The sequence below is a fragment of the Cavia porcellus genome, unplaced genomic scaffold (assembly GCF_034190915.1).
Source record: "Cavia porcellus strain 051 isolate PalLab524CR breed Dunkin Hartley unplaced genomic scaffold, mCavPor4.1 scaffold_17, whole genome shotgun sequence".
In the NCBI taxonomy this organism is placed as follows: Eukaryota; Metazoa; Chordata; class Mammalia; order Rodentia; family Caviidae; genus Cavia; species Cavia porcellus.
In genome coordinates, this window is record NW_026947500.1 from 1,664,029 (window position 1) to 1,684,757 (window position 20,729).

General features: G+C 37.6%; 1 long non-coding RNA gene across 1 annotated transcript; it reads left to right on the forward strand.

Moving 5' to 3' along the window:
* The first annotated feature begins 531 nt into the window (after nucleotides 1-531).
* Nucleotides 532-14,775, forward strand: LOC134470830 (uncharacterized). Its single transcript, XR_010039981.1, has 4 exons — nucleotides 532-6,537; nucleotides 9,061-9,143; nucleotides 9,262-9,293; nucleotides 14,011-14,775. It is a non-coding gene; the product is annotated as an uncharacterized LOC134470830 (long non-coding RNA).
* The last annotated feature ends 5,954 nt before the right edge of the window (nucleotides 14,776-20,729 follow it).

Genomic DNA, 20,729 nt, shown 5'->3' on the forward strand with positions numbered 1-20,729 from the left:
TGTTTATACTCTTGTAAGTCTTAATATATGATGATTTCTTCATCCACCTAGCAAACATCAGGAATCTGACATTGAAAATATAAGCAGCCAAGTAGATACCGTGAGCACTTCTAAATAGTTCCAGGACCTGGAAGAGCCCAGGAACCAAAAAACAAAACGAACAATTGCATGACAATTAAGATGTAGAGAAAAAAAGACTCAGGGTCCACTGAAGAAAAACTATGAAATCTGTTCTGAGAACTCTAGAATGATAACACCAAGTATTTCGAGCCGGGAATCAATATTTAAATTGAGTATTCCAGGAGTGAGAGCATTTTCCAGGCAAATGAGAAAGGGATAAGATGTGAAGCTGGGGGAGCACGGTAGGGTGCTCCCTGTTAATAGACATACAGTCCAGGACCGGCGGTGGACTCCTGAAACAGCAGATGATAACAAACATCTGTATGTGTGTATTTAGAGTTTTTCCTATACATGCACACTGATAATAAAGTTTAAGTTATACTTAGTCACAGCAAGAGGTAACCAAACACAGCAAAACAATAACCAAAAATATAATGAAATGATTAGTATGATATGCTGTAATAAAAGTTGTTTTCAATGTATTATTTACTTATCTATTTTTTCATTTAATATTTTCAGGCTAACATTGACTGTAGATAGCTAAAACTACACAAAGCAAAACTTTCAGATAAAACAAGACCTTTCAGAATTACTTGTAATGAAAGTATTTGTCAATCACTGTATTTTTTTTAAGCCTAACACAAGGTCCCTACAATGAAATCAATAAACATTCTCTGAATTCAAGAAAAATGAGTGAAAGAATAATTTGTATGTATGTAAGGCAGTGTAAGTCACAGGAGTTGGATGACTACAAAATTTGTTAGAGACAAAAATCTGAATATAAATTGTTTTAAAGATAAATTTTATTTTGTAGAGTTATCTCTTGTAACAGGATTCTCCTACATTAGGATTTGCTGGGATATTTTATTTTTTAGAAAATGAAGATTGCTGGGTCTTTTGGGTTTGAGGCAAGGAATCAACAGCTTTTCTAATCTAAGGGAAATACTGCTAAAAGCTATGCCCGGTCCTTAAAATCTTTTTAAACTTCTTTGGAGTGCTCGGTATCTTGGAGGATCTGTCAAAAGCTGTAAATGTTCTTAGGCAATTGTACACACATGATCAGTTTTGCTAAAAATTCCAGGAAAATCACAAACCCTTGTGACTGACTCATTGTCTCAGGTCACTGTCAACTAACTTACAGAAAGACAGTAAGAATCATTGTTACTAAGACATAGCCAGAAAGACTAAGTGAACTGAACAATGTAGTTTCTTCTAGGCAACTTTGTCTAGAATCTACCCAGTCTTACCCTGTCAATGTTTACTACAAAAAAGACATCTTCCATTTGAAAGAATTTATGTTGTGGTCCAAGATTTAATGGAAAACTGAAATGTTTCAAAAGGAAGGAAATGTTTCTTGAATATTTAGGAATCAATACTTTATTTCATCCTGTCTCAAATAACAGATGAAGTTGATGGTGTTCTAGAAAATTTATGAGTTAACTGTTTATCTGTTTATATACCTAATATTTCACAAAGTTAGATTACATCTAAAAATCTTGGTATCTTTCTGATAATCTAGCATTTACAAAAGACAAAATGGTTCCATTCTCACTAAAATTGAGAGCCTTGTCTGCAAAAAGCAACTAAAATGGTCTATTGCCGGAGATATGTCACATGGAACAAGATAAAGCCTATAAAAACAGTCCTTCAGGAAAGTCATGGCTGAACTCTAAGGACCTAGATTATTTAATGCAAACATTGTGTGTGACTTTGGAGATTGGGGTAGGCTTCCCTATAGTCATTTAAGCAAGCTTGTTTATGCAAAACCAATGTAGAAACAGAGTTCAAAACTACAATTTGCTTTCTTTGTACCTAGGGCAGAATCACTGAACTTCATCCAAAATTGGAGCAGAGTCAGAATCTGACTCTGTGGTGAGGGAGGGAGTACTTAACTCTGAGTGACAGAGTATGCTGCAGTACATGGAAATGCTTTATGAACTGCGGAGCATTACACAGTAAAGGAGCTCACAGCATAGTTCACAGCGCGTAATAGTGTTCTGTAAGCTTGTAATCACTATTAACAAACAGTGGCATAGGATAACTCTCAGTTTACATCTTGTTCTTTTGGTGAATATTCCTTTGGAAGTTAGTTGGTAAATACTGCCCCTATTTCTTTCATGTGTATGAAAATTTAATGTTATATGAGTGAACTACAACTTTGTTTTTCATTTTTCTAAAGGAAGGCATATAGATTATTTTCAATTGTTTGTTATGACCAACTTTTCAACAAACATTCTTTGCATATCTCCTTGTGCACAGGTGGCCAGATTTCTGTAGGGTTTGTATTAGAAATGGATTTGCTGAGAAATAGCACATTTTGCTAAACTAATGTCAATTTTTTTCAAATTAGGCACAGTTATGTAAGAGTTGCATTTGCATTACTTTGCTGGTTAGTGTCAGATTTAGAGATATATTTTTTAAAAATTTTCTTATTATTGATAAAGTTTTGCATGTCCCTACTATACATTGTCTCTAGAGGCGTATTCTCCCTGAATTTCTTGTTAATACCCTATTCCCATATTTATAGATGCCAAGTGCTAATCTTGGGATCTGTAGGTTTATAGAAATAAACAAAACAAAGCACTGCCCTCATGAAACTTATTTGGTAGCAAGAGACAAATTTAACAAACAGGTAATTTTTGTAGTATGCAAAAGACTAACATCTGCTGTATAAAGACAAAGTACAATGTATGGGGTAGGCAGCAGAAGTCATATAGGTATATAGCTCAAGGTAGAGTCAAGACGATGAGGAGCTTCAGAACGAGAAAAGCCCCTGGGCTGGGGTTGGAGAGACAGAAAGAAGAGATGCAGAGATGAAGCCAGGAAAGTGGATACTCCAGATACTCTATTCTTGCATACATTTGCATATTTTTCCCCTTCACATGATGGTAAGACACATAGTTCAGTCTCTAAATGAGTTCTATCCATTTGGAAATTAAAGCAGCAATTTAAATATTTAAATTCTGAATTGTTCAAAGGCAGTCTTCATCAAGGGATGACTGATAGTTTTTCTCTAGCCATTCAAAAGTGAAATACTATGTGTATTTTTCCTTAGCTGGGAAGTTTATCTTATTACATATTGCCTTAGGTACAGTTTATTTTAAACAAAGTTCAAACAAACATATTAGGACAAACTATTTCAGTGCTGGATTATAATAAATTGGTAGGCATATTATCATTTGCTATAAAAAATGTCCACACCTGAAACAGGGCACCTTGGCCTGAGGGTGAACCCGACTCCCCAGGCCTTGTGCAGTGACGCAGGTCATCCTGAGTCCGGACAGAGTTCCCTTCCAGCTTTGTCCTCACAGGATGGTGCGGGGTCCCCCGCAGTTGCAATTACCAAAGAATAAGGACTGACGAAGTATGTATGTGGGATGCGTGTGGGTAACTGCATCCAACTGGAATAACCATTTTCTTATCGATCATTTTATAACAACGAGAGCAAAAAGGCAAAGAAAAACATGCAAAACATGCAAAACAAACTGCTTTAAAATGACGTCTGTAAAGCTCTGTAAAGTCCACCTCTATAGTTTCATTTATTAGAGAATTAAATCAGAAAATAAAAACAGTGCCCTAGCACATTTCCCCTCAGAGGAACACAGCCTAACAGAAACAGCAATTTTCAGTACTTGTGTAGAAAAATGTTTACCTCTCCAAGAAAATGTCCTCAATTTCCTAGGCTAACTTCACTTCCCCTTCTAGCACATGAAGTTTAACTGGAAATATTAGTGTTTTCTTTCCATTTAATAATATTTCTGCATAAAATTTAAAAGGAGGGTTGCAAAGGAAGTTCGTCTGGTTGGTTCTCTTTGGCATGGGCGAAAACGGCCATCAGCTCGCGCGAGGCGTTAAAGGGTTAACTCCAGAGTTCCAAGCCGCCCCGCCCCACCAGGGCCCCCCGAAGGCGCCTGCTGAACATGTGCTCTCCTGAAGCGAACCCTGAAACTGAATCCCTGAACACGCTCAGCCTTTGGTGCCAGACTTGTACTGTGACTTTCAAACTTCTGCCATGGCCGTTGCAATGTAAATAGGAAATTCTAATGCGATTTGGATCGCCCTTTGGGGACTTTCACGCTGAAAGACGGCGCGTTTCCAGGGCAGCCCGGAGTGCGCGCGGAGCAGCGACCTCTGCAGCCGCAGCAGCAGCAGCCGGCTGCAGACAGGCCGGGACTCTGCAGGCCTTCCCCGGACCAGGGCCTTGGCGGGGACACAGCCATGTGTAGTTCTGAAATATGTCCTCTTGTTAGCGATGTTTTAGATTAAACCATGAACGTGACTCAGTTCCGAGGTGACCGCCTGCACGATCCTGCTGTGGAGGGCGGCTTAAGCAACAGGCCTTTGCGACCTTTAGAAGCCAGCATTTCAGGTCACCGCAGCATCTCGTGCTCTCCTAGCAAACGTGCTCTCCTAGCAAACAGACGTCCTTGGGCTTTCCCCATGAAAAGTCATCCAGTACACAGAAAACCGAGACCGGCAAAATGCAGAAATAAGCGGCTGTGCAAATGCATTCTCACATCGCTCACTAGGGGGCAACAGTTCCCGCCTTTATTGTGAGTGGACCAAGTCTCAAAACACCACAAAAGTAAACGCTGTGATCCCTCAAACTCTTTGTTTTATAGTATGTATATCACAAATATACGGTAATAAGAATAAATTTTTAAATAAATTTCAAAGTGTGTAGACTAAAAGGAAACTTCTGTGGGTTTCTCCTTTCGGCCCACCTTCCACCTTTCTCATTTCACCGTTAAGCTCCGCACATTTTATACACGTGTGACTTAACTAAACATTTCCTTTATGTTTTATTTGTGTGTACATTAAGCTATATGCCACAGATACGTTTCCAGTCTACACATGCCCCTTTTTCCTCAGGTTGTAAAGTATCTTGTTTACTGTCTCTAAAATGATTTAATAAACCCCCATAAGTGATGCTTAGATCATTTTCAGCATTTTGAACAATGCTGTAGTGAATAATTGTTTCTTTCTTTACGCTTTTATCTGCAGGTTAAAATCCCCAGATACGTAATTGCCAGGCTCATTTAAAAATATAATCACCATTGCAAATTATCTGTCCCCAACAGAAAAGATGCCACCAATTTACACAAACACCGGCTGCAGGTGAGACATCAACCATGATGCTCTGTATGTCAAACCTTGCAACAATCCCAATCTATCAAAAAATAATATTATGATAGCGGTTTTTAAAACTTCTGGGACTATACTGACTTCCACTAATGAATTAACTAATTCAGTTTAATATTTTTAAGCTCGTAAAAATTTGTTTTGCAGCACAAATATCAGAAAAGACATTTGTCAAACTGACCTAGCTTCCATGAACAATAAAAAGTTTTGTATCTAAATAAATACTTCTTCCCCCACAATACCTTTATATATTTAAAAAAAGTTTGATTATTTTGAAAACACTAAAAAATCTGCATAGACATTATTATTTCTATCATACAGATGAGACCAAAATCCTTGTACAATTTTCTTTTTTATTGTTATTATGACGTGATATTAATTTTTAAAATTTCAGAACAGAATCTTCAAGTTTCTAAATTTTATTTATCATTCTAAGCCTGTTTCTTTTTGGAGATAATCACAATTTTCCTGTTCTTTTTTTTCCATGCTAAACTATAGCACCCACACTTTCCTCTCTGATTTTAGCAAAAAAAAACAAGATGCCTAGAAATGAAATGTCAAGAATATTTCCCATTTTTATTGCTGAGTTAAATACTTAAACTAGCAGGTTGAAAATAATTATAATAAAAGTTGGTTACTTCTTTTGTCCATTTTCTTTTGAGGAAGAGATGACTACTTTGTGTGTGTGTGGTAGGCAGGTATTTCCCGAATGACTGACAAGCACTCCACCAAAGGGCACCAGTCCACTTTAGAACACGGCCAAGCAGGCAGTCGCCTGGCAGGTCGCCGCTTCTTCCTCGCACCACCCACGTTTGGTTTTGCCCCAGCAATTTCCCCAGGAAGGGAAATACCCTGAACTTCTGTTGGTTGAACTAACAGGTGCAGTGAGTGCGCGTAACACAGGAAATTTTAAAGAAAGCGTCTCTCCTGGGGATACTTTAGGGAACGATGCGCAGATGCGTTTTCAAGCGCAGAATACTTCATGGGTGATTTCTACGCTAACGAACTTGGACCAGCTTTCGCTTGGTGTAAGAGCAAAACCACGAATAATAAGGTGCAGTTCGGTATAGTAAAGTATCCCTGTTTCTTTTAATATAATGGCTTATTTATTTTTCTGCGGACAAACTGTCATTTTGTTTCGTGACCGCCCATACAATCAAGCTTTAGGAGAAAATGCTTTAAACGTGTTGTAGCAGTGTTTTGGGCAGCTTCGTTCATCTCTGGCAGGTGCTAACTGGGAAAAGCAACCCTTCTCCGTGTCCTCTACCACAAAAGGTAATCGGTGGGATTCACTTGATTCAGTAATCACTTATTTTGAATTTTAGGTTGTCCTTTGTAAGTTTCACTTTTCATTATTAACTGATGTATATGAAGTGCAGAGATGAAATGAGGCGGGATTATTATTGGATACCTATATCTGAACTTTAAAAAATATGGTACTTCCGGAAAAGAACATACATATGGCAGGATAAATGAATTAGGTATGTATTCAGATAGTTTTTGTTTGTGAGAAATGAGTCATGTATATGGAATGAATTCCTAAATCTACTTTAAAAAAATTAATCAAACAATAAAAATGTGTTGATAGAAATCAGAAAGGGGAGATTTGTGCAGATAAATTTGAATGTATTCCTGCCTTGTGCTATAACTTTCTGTGTTGAAAAATGTGGTTTGAGATTATAAGGTTCCAGCTGTGCAATAATTTCTTATCAGTAGTGTAAAATGACCTTTGGACTAAATACTGAAAGACTGTACATTTTCCGTAAGACATATTGTGCATAAAATTCTGTATTTCACATTGGATAGGTAACAATTTTACAGAGGGTCAAATGGGTTTAAACATGACTAAAACTTGTATATTTCCTAGTGGTTGAAATGTTTATGGCCAGAAGCCTAGAAACAATGTCAATTCATTTCTCAGACTCTGTAGCAGTGCACACACAGAGCAAGGTTGGGGAGGTAAAGAGAAAAGCTGATTTGTTGTTTTCTAGTTCACCTTGATCACGTGGATTTTCGAGGGTTATCCTGTCATCGGGATGAATGGCGCTGTCAGTCCATGTCCTTACAGTTCCCGGGCCTCATGACAGCGCAGTAGAAAGAGCAGTTTTCCCTCGTGTCTTCTGTGTCCATGGAGATGTCACACACACACAGCTTTCTATCCTCAAGACCACTGATTTTTGTTTCTGTTTTTGTTTGCATGTTTGTTTTTAGCCCATAGGTTTTTACGGTTTTAAATGAATCAAATTCTGGTTAATGAACACTCTCAAATGAAAAGTTTATTATATTTTATTCTGTGGTCACCATGTGAAAGTTTCTACTTTAAAAAAAACAATTAACTTTGTTCCAATGTAGAGAAAGGGGCTGTATGTTTCCAATGCCCAAATATGTCTATCTCCATAATATAGTACAGCTGATTACCACAATAATTCTAAAGGAAAAAATCAGACTAGTTATGATAAATAAAAAAGCAGATGAGTAATTGACTTGTTTCATATTTCTGTCAGTACTTTTGAAATATTTTTCCGCTGGTGCTTTTGATAGCACGTTCCTAAAGTTCCAGTAAGAGGTGCACCAGTGCGTTGGCACCCTTAGATGCGTCTGTATCCTCCTTGTATCCTTGGGTGATGCAGGTGCCCGTAACACCCTCAGGTGCATGGGAACGTTACTTTCTCTGAAGTTGTATTCTCCAGAGGCTCACAGAAATATTTGAATGTTTCTAAACAGCCTGTTTGTGCCAAGATTTAAAGCCTGTGGATTTCACAAGAGCTTACACTTTGGCAAAATATTAAAAAGAGAAATGTCTGTGGTGTTTCTGGGATATATCATATTTTGCTGGAAACATTGAATTACAAAGCCCTCTCGGAAGAATTCTCCAAAAGGCTTACTTGCTATTTGTGTGTAAAAGCGAATTTCTTTTCTAATACAAATTTCAAAAGTTTTATTTTACAAGTCCAGTACTTTTATGGAGACATCAAGAGCAATAATTGTCTCATGTTCTGCATTGGTAACAGCTTTTATCCTTTCCCATATCTGAAAGCAAAAAATAAGTAATAAATATAATCTGTAATATGAAGATCAGTGTTATCCATTATCAATAGCAAATATTTTCAACATTTACTTTTGATTTTGAGAGCTGAATTTTATGAGCTGTGTTTAAAAATACTAAGTGCATTTTAGTTTCTGCTTCCATTTTCTAGTTGAAACTCAGTGGGAACAGTAAAGTTGGTATTATATACCAAGAACAATAATGACCCATTATTATCTCAATTTCCAAGTCTTTCTTCTCCTCAATTGTGGATCCATCCACATTGCTTCAATTCATTTCAAGCAACATTTAATAGCATCACTGTAACTCATGACATGATGCGTTTTAACATCCTCATAAAATTCCTCTTTGCTGGTTGTGCTTGGCCTGGCTCTAGCCCTGCTCTAACCCTTCCTTCACTTGCCAAAATTATTTATCTTTTCTGAGACGAGTCCTTTTTCTTTTTCTCCGTTTTAGCAGCCTTGGACTCCCACTTCTCTTGCTCTGAATTTTGCAAGTAAACCTATTAAGAGAATATAATGTGCTATTGTGAATTGATTGCAGTAAGGAAATTAAGACACATTGTCCATGTCACTGGATAGTTCTCTACCTTTTGTTTCATTCACAATCTTGGAAGAACTTTGTTGACTGTAACTGTTCAGTTAATAAGCTCTCAAAATGAACCTACATATTCATCAAGCTATCTGAAACCATAGCAAACTTTGTCCATATTTTATTAAACTTAATTAAGTAATGAGGTCTTTTGTCATTAGGCTCAACTTAATCTTCCAAGGAAAACCCATTGCACTTTACAGTTCCTGAGATGCCAAGCATTCATTTCTTTGCGGTGTTGAAGGTAATTTGATTTATGTCTTGTTCTAGTTAAGATGCTCCAGGCTTCAAATATTTTTTGACTAGGAGTTAGAGGTGGAGGCCAAGTTAACAACAGTAATCTGTCTCCTCTCTGTTTGCAGAAAAATGAATCACCATTTGGATTTTAAGACTGGTAAGTTTTGACTCCGCCACTTTGTTCAAAGGTTGTCAGCTAAATGTATGAAAGTGGCCTATGTCTTTTTAAAACCTCTAGTCAGAGATGTCAAGGAGTCTAACAGGGCCACCAATGTAGTTGTGAATAATTGGTAAGAAGGAGGTGTGGTTAAGAAGCATTCATTCTGTGTCTGATTTAGCCTGGATTGATTTGATCTAGGCTTAATAATATTAAAAGCTCCCCCAGTCATTCCCAGGACATAAATGAAAATGCTTTCAAATTATTAAGGAAGAATGTGACTTATTCAGGACAACATGAAAGGAGCAAGTGATAAAATGAAGTACTTCATTTCAATCCTTTACTTTGGACCGAGTAAACTGCCACTAGGAAAGGAAAGAGCTTCACAGAGAGTTGTAATATTTTATTAGTAATTGAATTGGAGTTTGTTTTGGAGAGTTGGCAGTTAAAGTAGCTGAATTTAAGATGAGCAACTCATAAAAGTCAGAGGCCGGTTTTCTTCAAGCATCTTGTCCTTATTCTTAAGAAATTCAATAAAGTAGTGACTGAAGTAAAGAAACTTCTGAGATATGGTAAACTAGGGTCTGTTTCAAACATCCTTAGTGCCTGCCACACAATACTTGAATTAGTACTTGGCAATTGAGCAGATGTGTCTAAATGGAGGTTTTTGTGTGAAAATTTATATTGCTATTTAAAAGACAAGCATTAAGAAAAAGACATTTGTTTTCACAAGCCATAACATAAAGAGCAATAATTTTACAACTTGAACTGACAAGAATTTACTTACACTCCCACCAATACTTGATTTTAATGTATCATGCAAAGTAACAATTTCCGTTCTTGTGAGTCTGCTTGTGTTACCTCTTTATCTACAGTGAAAAGGGAAAAAAGTTAAGGATGGCTAAACATACGTGTTTTTGAAGTAAGTATTGGAACAGGTCACTCATATAGAAGCTTTATTAATATATTAGAATATCACATGTTAATGTTCATTGACCTTGATACAAATAAACTATTTTTATTAAGTGAAACTATTTTTGTTTCACTTGGACTATAGGATTTTAATCAAAGTACAAGTGTTTCTCTTCCAGTAGCAAATGCAAAAAAACAAAAAACCAGTTACCATTGGTTATGTTGCTTTTACTTCCTGTTTTATATCAATGTCACGTTGTATGTCCATTTAAGGATGCATTTGAGTAGAAGCACACAGTTTGCAGTATTTTAGATTCAAGGGCTTCTTGCCTGTCTGTAAGCAGCCCTCTACACATCTAATCGCGCTGTGACGCATCACATGGTCTGTGCATTTTCAGTAGGTAATGTTGATAACTTTCATTATAATTCCAAAGGCACACTCTTGCCTTAAATACAGTAGATGTGATCGCCAACTCAGAATATAACCATGGTTATCCTTTTTCTTGTGTATTTAAATTCTGTTGATCTGAAGGAAAGAAGTTATTAGTGACACATCTCAAATTTAATTTTTTTCATAGAAGATCAAATAATCATCAGATTTAATGTAATTTAGCAGTTACTATGATTTTGAATACAGCATAGTCAGCTTATTAAATACTCGCATAAATAAAGTGTGAGATTCCCTTGTTAGAAAAGCCTTCCTGATCATTTTCAAATGCTAATTATTTGAAATTAAAATTAATGGAGCTATAGAAATGGCAACATTCTACGTAGGCCAACGTAGAGGAGATAGCTCTCCCAGGTTAATAGCTCCGGGCCCTCGATGCGGACCTCCTCTCACTACAGTAACTCTGTGGAATGGTTAGGACGGGAACTGCAGACCTTTCCGAAAGGACCCATAAACCTGTGCGGCTCATCCACACTCCCTCACTAATATAGTCTCTTCTAGGGAGCAGTACAGCACCATCATTTTCACAAAGTTGTTCTGAGCGAATGACCTGATGATGATTTTCTTCTACAAAATGCAAACAATGATAGTTGTTTCCTCAGAGCTGATTTGTTGATCAAATGAGATAATACAGATGAAGGGCTGAGAACACTATCTGGGCTGTAGTATGTAATCAGAAAATGTACGCTCTTTCTGTGTGACCCTCCCTTCAAGTCTCTGCGGGATTCAGTTTTGGAACCTGGTATCTGAATGTCAGGCTCCTGTTTTGTTCTCACTGTCTTCTCTTCCACTCTTTTCCTCCCCCCTTTTTGCACATCCTTGAAGAATAGACTCCTAACCAGAGATATTTTAAATGTGTTTTTATCTTCTCGTTTTATCTTCTATTGGCTGACCTCCTAAAAAGAGACAAAATTTTAAAATAGATAGGGATACATTAATCCTTGATTTTCTGAGTGGATGTGTCTGCTGTGAATATTAATATAATTTGTCTGCAACATATGAAAATGTCATTTTCTAAGGTTTAGCTATTGCTTGGCTCTTGTGTGGAACACTAATGAGGAAGAATGATGTTGTTATTTATTAGTGTTACACACTTGGAAAGCAGTGACCACCAAGTTCCCGAAAAGGAAGCAACTGTCCTCAATGCCCCAGGCATGTGCTGTCTTTTATGAAAAGGAATATTATCACTTTGAATTCGGCAAGAAAACACTCTGCACATTGCTCACTCATTGTTGACTCTGTACTCAGAAAGCAAGTGCGAAGGGAATTAAGCAAGAAAGTTTGCCCTCATTGTTTGCCTGCCTTAGGAAGGTGCCTCTTCCCCCAGGCAGGCTCATGTTGCTTCCGAGCCCTGAGCCTGCAGAGCATAGGTGCTCCACAGCTCTCAGGGCCTTGGCCTGGTCCTGAGCTGTCTGCCTGCAGTGCAGGCTCCAGCTCCTCAGCTACGCTGCTGAGTTCTGCCATCAAAACCATAAAAATATCAGCCTTCTAGTTCCTATTATTCACTTGCTGTCACATTCTGCAGCCAATATTTTAACATCTTTTATATTTACTTTAATTAGGATCTTTGGTGATTTTGAAAAAGAGAAGCTATGTAACAAAAACAAATGATACAAACAAATGATGGGATTAACATTTGGGGACACACGGAGTCCTCCCCCTGGTCTCTCATACAGTCTGTCATCCAGAATGTTCCATTCCACCTCATCAAGGTCTTTCTGTAAAGCACCAGGTTTCCTTCCCCGTCAAGAGACCTAGCTTGAGTTTTGAATATCCCTTGCTCGGATGCCTGCGAGATTCCCCACAGGACCCTGACTCCCAATCCGATATCCATACTAATACGGGGCTAAAATTCACCCTTTCAGCATGATACAAAAGCTGTTAACTTTTAAGGGGCAGTTTGACTTTCCAGAATCAAAGTTGTCCCTAAATTCTCTTCTCGGACCATAAAAAGTGTAAGAATCACTTAATTTACTCACATTGTCTCTTCAGACTGGCACATTCTATTCACGCTTTCATCTCCAAACTTAACTAAATGTCCTTTTAAGGACATATACATTCCCTCCTGCTGGAGGTCACCTTTTCCAGATGACTTAGGTCTTTTATATGCCTCTGTTATTATCGTTAGTCATCTTTCGGCATCAATTTTTCATATATCTTATAATAAGTCTGTTGAGTAGTATTTGAAGGCAGACTTCAAGCACTTTTAATTTTTTATCATCAGTTTCAAGCACAGGACCCTAAGTAAATATTAGTAAATGTTGAAAAATTATTTTTATAATGATTGATTACACTGTAACATGCAAGCGTATCTGTAATACAGTGTTCTGTTTATGTAAGATCAGCCTTTCACACAGTTATATGTGTAATCTGGACTTGAGGAATTATCTTCCTTCTTAAGCTGCATGCATCAACCGAGCACTGTCTGTGTTCTGGTTTCCACGTGAGGTTTCAGGATATTGAGAAGAGCAGGACATTGCCTCCTCCCTGTAAGTGTTCTACATTTTAATTCGAGAAAAAGAGTGAAGCTTTAATACTATAACTGGTGCCACTGCTTTAACAGGACTCCCCTTCTGTGATTGTAAATGACCTATTATGTTGTCCATGGACTAAAGGACAGGATAAAATAGCCCTGGAGGGTGAGCAGTCATCTCCACTGTGTGCCCCGACCCACAGCAAATGCATGAGCCATTGGTAAAAGCTCCCAATTGTGTTTTAGTGGTTCCTGGAGAATGGTAGCCAATGTCGAGAAATAAAAGGCCATTGACCTGAACATTTAAACCTCTACATTTTTGTAGTTTTAGATCGACTACCAACTGTACATTCTATGATCGACTCTGATCTTAATTCAGTGACTTAATCTACCAAATATCTTGTCTCTACATTAAAGGCCCTGGACTAGACTCTAGATCAATGATTCTAAAAAAGGAGCTTATAATGGGCTGCTGTATATTTTAAATATATAAAACATATATTTTATAATTACATATAAAATTTGTAATTTCATTATATATTACAGTTTTTATGATATGTAATAATCTGTATAAATTATATATACATACATATGCATATGATATATTACCATACATATGTAGTTTCCACAGAATGGTCTCTGAATCATAATCTTCAGGGTGAGTCCAGACCATCTGTTTAAGCCAAAATCTCAGCAATAATTACAAGAAACTGACTTGAGTTATATTATCAATGATTTCATGATCATATCACAGAAATACGGTGATTGTATCATAGAAATCAGAAGTTTCTGGACCTCTGTGGTTCTGTAATGTATTTTGGTAGCCTCTACCCTGTAGGATCCAGGGAAACTCTCAGCTCACCCTAGTCTCTCTCCTTTAACAGGCCTAGAGAACCAGAAACATTGTTTCAAGAAACAATCAAATCAGCAGCTGACATCATAGGTCTTCCTGAAAGAGAGGAAAGAGATGCAGAGCAAAGATAAGACCCAAAAAATGACTAAATGCTGGAGACCTGGTAATCATAGCTCTGACCAAAGCAATCTGCAGCTCCTTGAACTTGGAGAGAGACCCAGTCATTCTGATGCCTGACTCCCATATATTTACTCTCTGAATGAGGTACAAAGATCCGGGTGAGCTAATGCATCAAGCCATGAAAAATGAACAATTAAAACAATGAAGTTGTCAGTTCTTTTACCAGATTGCAAATAAATAACCTTCCTGTCAGGCTGGCTGTTCTGCTGGATCATTAGTTTAATACAAAGACATTCTGAGGAGGGATGGATGACAGCTGATCTATGACTCCAGTGGGTCCAGGGTTTTTGATGAAGACCTGAGCAAAAGATGTTGCCATAAACCGTGAAAGGTCAGTCCCAATTTGTGAAAAGTACAATGTTAGACAAAATTTAAATACACCTCTTTGCCAACTAGGAAAGCTGTACTTTTAAAAAACTTAATTATTGTGTGTGATGGGGGATGCTTCTTTTAACAATCCCAAACACTTTTCTTTCTGCTTCTGCTTATTTGGCCTGTCAGGAACACTTGTGCTAGTGTAGATGCCCGTGGAGTCTGTAAGTACCACCAAGAAGGGACTGAGTCTTGGGACTGTACAATAATCTTCTTGCCAGGCCAGACAGAGTCATCCTGAAAATATTACTGTATGCCATGCCAAACAGTAACAGTCATGATTAAACAAACAAAAGTCAAATACTTACATCTTACCGTACAGGTATAGATCTGTTTTGTAAATATCATCTTATAAAATATTTGCTACCCAGAAAAACCATTCAAAGTCCATAGATAAATATTTAAGGATAAATTCTATTCTCTAATTTGTTATATCTATTTTAATTAAATTTTATGGAAAAAATAAGCATTGCCTTTCAGGAGTCTCCTTGAAAGATAATTGTATTTCTAGACATTGTACCTGTTGAGATTTATATCTATAGGCGCCCCTCCTAAAGCCTCATGCACTCACAAGCAAGGCTTTGGGAAGGTGATTAGGTTACGGGACTTATAAATTATTTGCTATTAGAAAGTGGGGTGGAGTCAGAAGAGGCAAGTAGCCGTGGTGTGAGCAGGTGTCATCTCCTGCCAGCTCTTCCTACACCACTGCTCCTCTGTTCACCCCACTTGGCTTCCCGACTGCCCTGCCAAGAGCAGCTTTGTTCTGTCATGCTCTGTGTCGTACTGCCCTGCCTTGGCACCAGCCAGCCAGGGACTGAGACATGAGCCTTCATAAACCATCCAGTCTTTAAGTTGGGAGTGCCTGGTATTGTGCCTCAGTGGAGAAGAAGGTGACCAAAGCAGGATCCTACAGAGTAGCTTAGGTGAGGTACAGATTTTGTGAAGCTGTTAGGACTAACAAACTTGTGTCTTTACTGACTGTCTCATTTTGATCTTAGCAAAGCTGACTCTTCAATTATAAAAAAAATCAGTCAATTACCTGGAATCAATGAACCAATTCCTCAATCGAAAACAGCTACTATTCATTCATTCTGATATTTTTATTGCATTCACTGGTGAATGGGAAAAAATGAAGCTTTCTTGTGGAGAAATCTGTAAAGTACTAACAAAATTTTTGTGGATATTTGATCGCCCACAATGATCTTTTTTTTTTAAATAATTTTTATTTATTTAAGGAGAAAAAGAAAAAAAAAACAGAAAAAGGGTACAAGTAATCCAAAATTTAAAAAATAAACAGTAAGAAATCACTAGTTAATAGATTACATTCTCATCTTAGAAATAGTTGTTCAAGTTACAAAATTGAAGCATATAAAGTGGACTTTCAAACAGTGAGAGCACAAACAGTTTTGTTCAATGATCCAAAAAACACTCAGTAATATGGTTATCTATCTTATACACTTAAATATATATGCAGTTATAACCTTTAGCGCACTTTCTTTTCTTTTGTACAATGACAATTACACATTTTGGGTCTTATCACTCCCACAGTTCTTATTACTTTTTTTGAAGAGAGTAAAACCAAATGTGACATATCAGAACAGAGTCAGTCAAATCAAAAGGATTGACATAATAGATAATGTAAAAACAAAATATAAGGTGATCAACAATGGTTACCATACTGCCTCTTGCTATTTTAAGAAGAATTGCCAGTTATAATAAAATTGAACTAAACAGTAAAGAATAAAACCAAAGCATTGGAGACATTACAAGACTTTAAAAGAAAATAATAGTCAACTGGAATGGGCATCATAATGAATCTTATTGTCTTCACAGTTGTTGCCTATACTTTCGAACTTGGTACTATCAAGCAAAGCAGAATAGAGGAAAATCAGTCAAAACAAGATTGCGAGGGCAATACAGGATTTCAAATCAAGCTAATAGAAAATCAAAGTAGGTTACTACAATGTATCCTGCTATTTTTTATTTATTTTCCCTTAATTAAAAAGATAAAGAGAAAAAAGTACATAATTTAAAAAGGGGGGATGGAGATAAAAGAGGGCATAACAACAGAACAGCGCAGGCCAAATCATAACCATTTGAGCAAAATAGTGTTTCACCACAAGATATCCTGACATAAAAATAGTTACCATAGTGTCTCTTTCCTTGAAATCTTTGAGTATAACTCCGTATACTACAGCACCAAGCATATCAAAACACTATAAAACCATTCAAGAGAATGTCAGTATTACAAGGTTCAGAACCAGCTAACAGAAAATGAACAATGGTTTCGGTATAATCTCCTTGTCTATAAATGTTTTTGCTTATATTACCACATATAATAAAATCCAATAAGATACAACCTTTTAAGACCAATGGAGACAGAAGAATACAAATTTGATGGGACTTCAAAACAAGATGATACTAAATCAGCACTAGCTATTATGATGTCTTGTTTTCTCCAAAATAGCTGTTCCTACCATCCGATCTTCTCTGCCTCATTTCTGTTGAGCTCTTTTTCTGTCATTTGTTGTCAGTTTGTCTTCTTCATTTCATTTTCTGCTCCATTCATTGTGGCCTCTCTGCCACTATTTCTGGAATCTTGGTATTTTCCTTTTTTAGACTATCCTGCAGTATTCTCTGTAGAGTTAAATTGGTGGTTGCAAATTCCCCTAGTTCCTTTTCATCCTGGAAGCACCTTGTTTTTCCATCAATTTCTAGGGACAGTTGTGCAGGATATATCAATCTTGGCTGGAGGTTATTATCTTTCAAAGCTTGAATTATTTCCCCCCACGCTCTTCATGATTTGATGGTTTGTCTGCTGTAATTCTGATGGGTGTTCCCTTGTAAGTGATCTGTTTCTTGTCTCTGATGGCTTTTAATATTCTGTTCTTGTATTGGATTTCTGGAATTTTGATTATTATATGCCTGGGTGTAGCTCTGTTTGGGTTGTAGGTGGCTGGGGTCCTGTATGCCTCATACATCTGAGTATCTTTACCTTTTGCTAAATTAGGGAAATTCTCTTGGATTATTTCTGTGAATAGCTTTTGTAGTCCATTTGTTTGTGTCCCTACTTCTTCTTTTATGTTCTTAATTCTTAAGTTAGAGATCCTCTTATCATCTTCTATCCTTTGTATTGTTGCTGTTTGTTTTTTTGTTATTTTTAAGAAGTTTTTCATTTCATGCTCCCATATTACAAATCTGCCCTCCAGTTCAGATAATCTATCCTTAGTTTCTTTCAAGCTGTTATGCCAGTTTTCGATAGAGTTTTTAGTTTCCTGGTAATCTCTTTGAACCTGCTTCACGTATTCTATGTTTTCTTTATTTTCTCCATCAAACAATTCTCCCCTTTTTTTCTGTTCTTCCATTCCACCATCTGTTTTTTCTTGGGTGGTGCTTAGCATTTCTCTAACTATTCTGCTTCTGTCTTGCTTTAGGTCATTAATAACTTCATTCCTAAACTTGTCTATGAGGCTCTGGAGACAGCACTTTATGTCTATTGGTGTCATGTCAGCTCTTGCATGTTTCTCAGGTTTGGGGGCCAAGGACCCTTTCTTGTTGCTCCCTCTTCCCATATTCTTTGTTCCTTATATACAAGCATATATAGGAGGCTCAGCTTCCTTCCCTGTTGGCCACAGTCTGTTTGAATTGCATCAGCTAGGTGTTCCTGCCCACCACAGTGCACCAGGGAGATATGGACCGGGCAGCGTATGCTGGGCCCACCCCTCCAGGTCAACCTACCGGAGGCTTCACCATTAGGCGCATCTCCAGGCCGCTGGGACCTGGTTTGGGCTAGCCTACTGGGTCTCAGCCAGCGGCATCACGCAGGCCAAGCACTCCCCACCAATCCCACTTGAGAGGGGGATATGTGACTAAAGTCACTGCAGCTTCTCGTTCCGGGAAGTCTGCCTGGTCCGAGTATGTCCTCTGCTGAAGCCTCCTTCTCTATGGAAGGGTCGCTGATCCGCTCACTCACCGCAGGTCAATGCAGGGCACCCAGCCAGTCCCGCTCCCAACCTCCATTCAGTGCTTCCCACTCTCAGAGCTTTTGCATCTCTCTCCCCGCCGTGCGGACTGGGATGCAGCAGTGGCTGCAGGAAACGCAAATCGCAGCTTCCAGTGGTGCAGGGTCCAGCTTCTGCGCTGAGACCTTATGTGTTCCTGCTGTACCACCGGGATTGTATTTCCAGTTGGTTTCTCTTAATTTAGTTTGTTCCTGGGTCGGCAAAGAATATCCCCCCTTGCCTAGGACTTCCTGCCTGGCACCATTCCTGGATTTCAAGTGCGGTTTCTCAGAGAGCCTCCGAAGCTGCTGCTATCTATCCACCATGTTCTCCCGGAAGTCGCCCACAATGATCTTAATAGGCAGAGGCATTAGCTATATTAATTTAAGTAGTATTGAGAAGCTCCCACAGTGACCTGAAAGAATAAAAAATGAACAAGAAAAATTTAAGGCAAAGTTTTTAGGCTAATTTTTCCACCTCGAATGTTCAACCACAAGTTTGTTGCTTATGTACATTTGTGGTCTGTGTCAAGATTAAATGTTAACATGTCACACCATCTAAGAAGTCCTGACATGCTGAGAAATGTCAGCACTCATTTTGAGAACATCTTGGTTTTTGCTGCTACTGTTTGTTGTTTTGTTCTTTTTGTGTTGTGCTGATTCTGCCACTCATTGTCCATGTCATTTAGTCAAGTGATTTAACATCTGGTTATCTTACAATGTGTGCAGAAACATCTGTTAAAAGGAGGCTTGAGACAGGAACACTATTCTTTTTTTTTTTTTTTTTTTTGTCTTTTTCATTTTTATCAGTACCGGGGATCGAACTCACGACTGCCTGCTTGCAAGGCAGGTGCTTATGCAGCTGAGCTAAACTCCCAGCCCCTCAAACACTATTCTTTATATCCTGGAAGACTAAAGTTTTTTGACTAAGGACCATAAGAACTGAGAAGATAATGCAGCTCATGGTCTAGAAATACCTCCTATGATCGACCATGAGTTTAGGCAGTTGGGCATATTTTATTTTTTCAATGCACAAATTTTTTCCTACCTCTGTCTTTACATTTCTGTGAAATCCCAATCTGTTTCCCCTTTCTTTTTGATTCCTAATTTTCTTGGAAGACTCTTAAGTCATTCACATTATGAAATTGTTTTCAAACTTCTGTAGATCTATAGTAGAGCAAAAATTAAACAGAAAACCTAGAAACCAACAACAGAAAGATAACATAACAGTGATAAGTCAGTACTTATCAGTTATATCCATCACTGTAAAGAATCTCAACTCACCAATAAAAGGAAACAGACTCACAGAGTGGAATAAGAAACAAAATGCTGCATACAGTAAATAGATTTAACTGAAAAAGAAATTCATAAGCTAAAAGTCAAAGGATGGAAAACAATACTCCATGCAACAGGAACCCAGAAAAAAGGAGTAGCTATTCTGTTTATAAACAAGGTGAACTTCAAACCAAGAATGAGCAAACGAGATAAAGAAGTCACTACATACTTGTTAGGGGAAAATGTGAAGAGGGAGAGATTATAACCATAAATATACATGTACAGCTATGTAAGACAAATCTTAATAGACATGAAAAATTAAATAAACAATAATACAGTTATAATGGGGGAACTTAACACCCCATTGTCACAAAAAGACAGATCAACTAAACAAAAAGTCATCAAAGAAATAACAGGATTGAATCAAACTTGTGAACAAATGTACTCAGTAGATGCATACTGAGTGTTCCACCCAGCAACATCAGAATACACATTCTTCTCAGCGGCACATAAGTCATTCTCTAAAATGGATCACATATGAGCCCACAGGACATGCTTAAGTAAATGCAAAGGAACTGACATAATTCTATGCATATTATCTGATCATAGTATAATAAAATCGGAAGTTAATGTTTAAAATCTCCATAAGAACCTCATAAACACATGGAAATTAAATAACATTCTTCTAAAAAACCAATGGGTCACAGAAGAAATTAAACAATATCCACAATTGAACAAAAATGCAAATACAAATTATCAGAACCTGTGAGACACAAGGAAGGCAGTCTTCAGAGGGAAACTTATAGCACTAAACTTCTACATCAGGGAAATGGAATGACACAGTTAAACAACCCAATAATGTACCTCACTTCCAAAATCCACTTTCCATGTTCCTGTTATGTCTTCTTTCTGTCTGTCTGTCT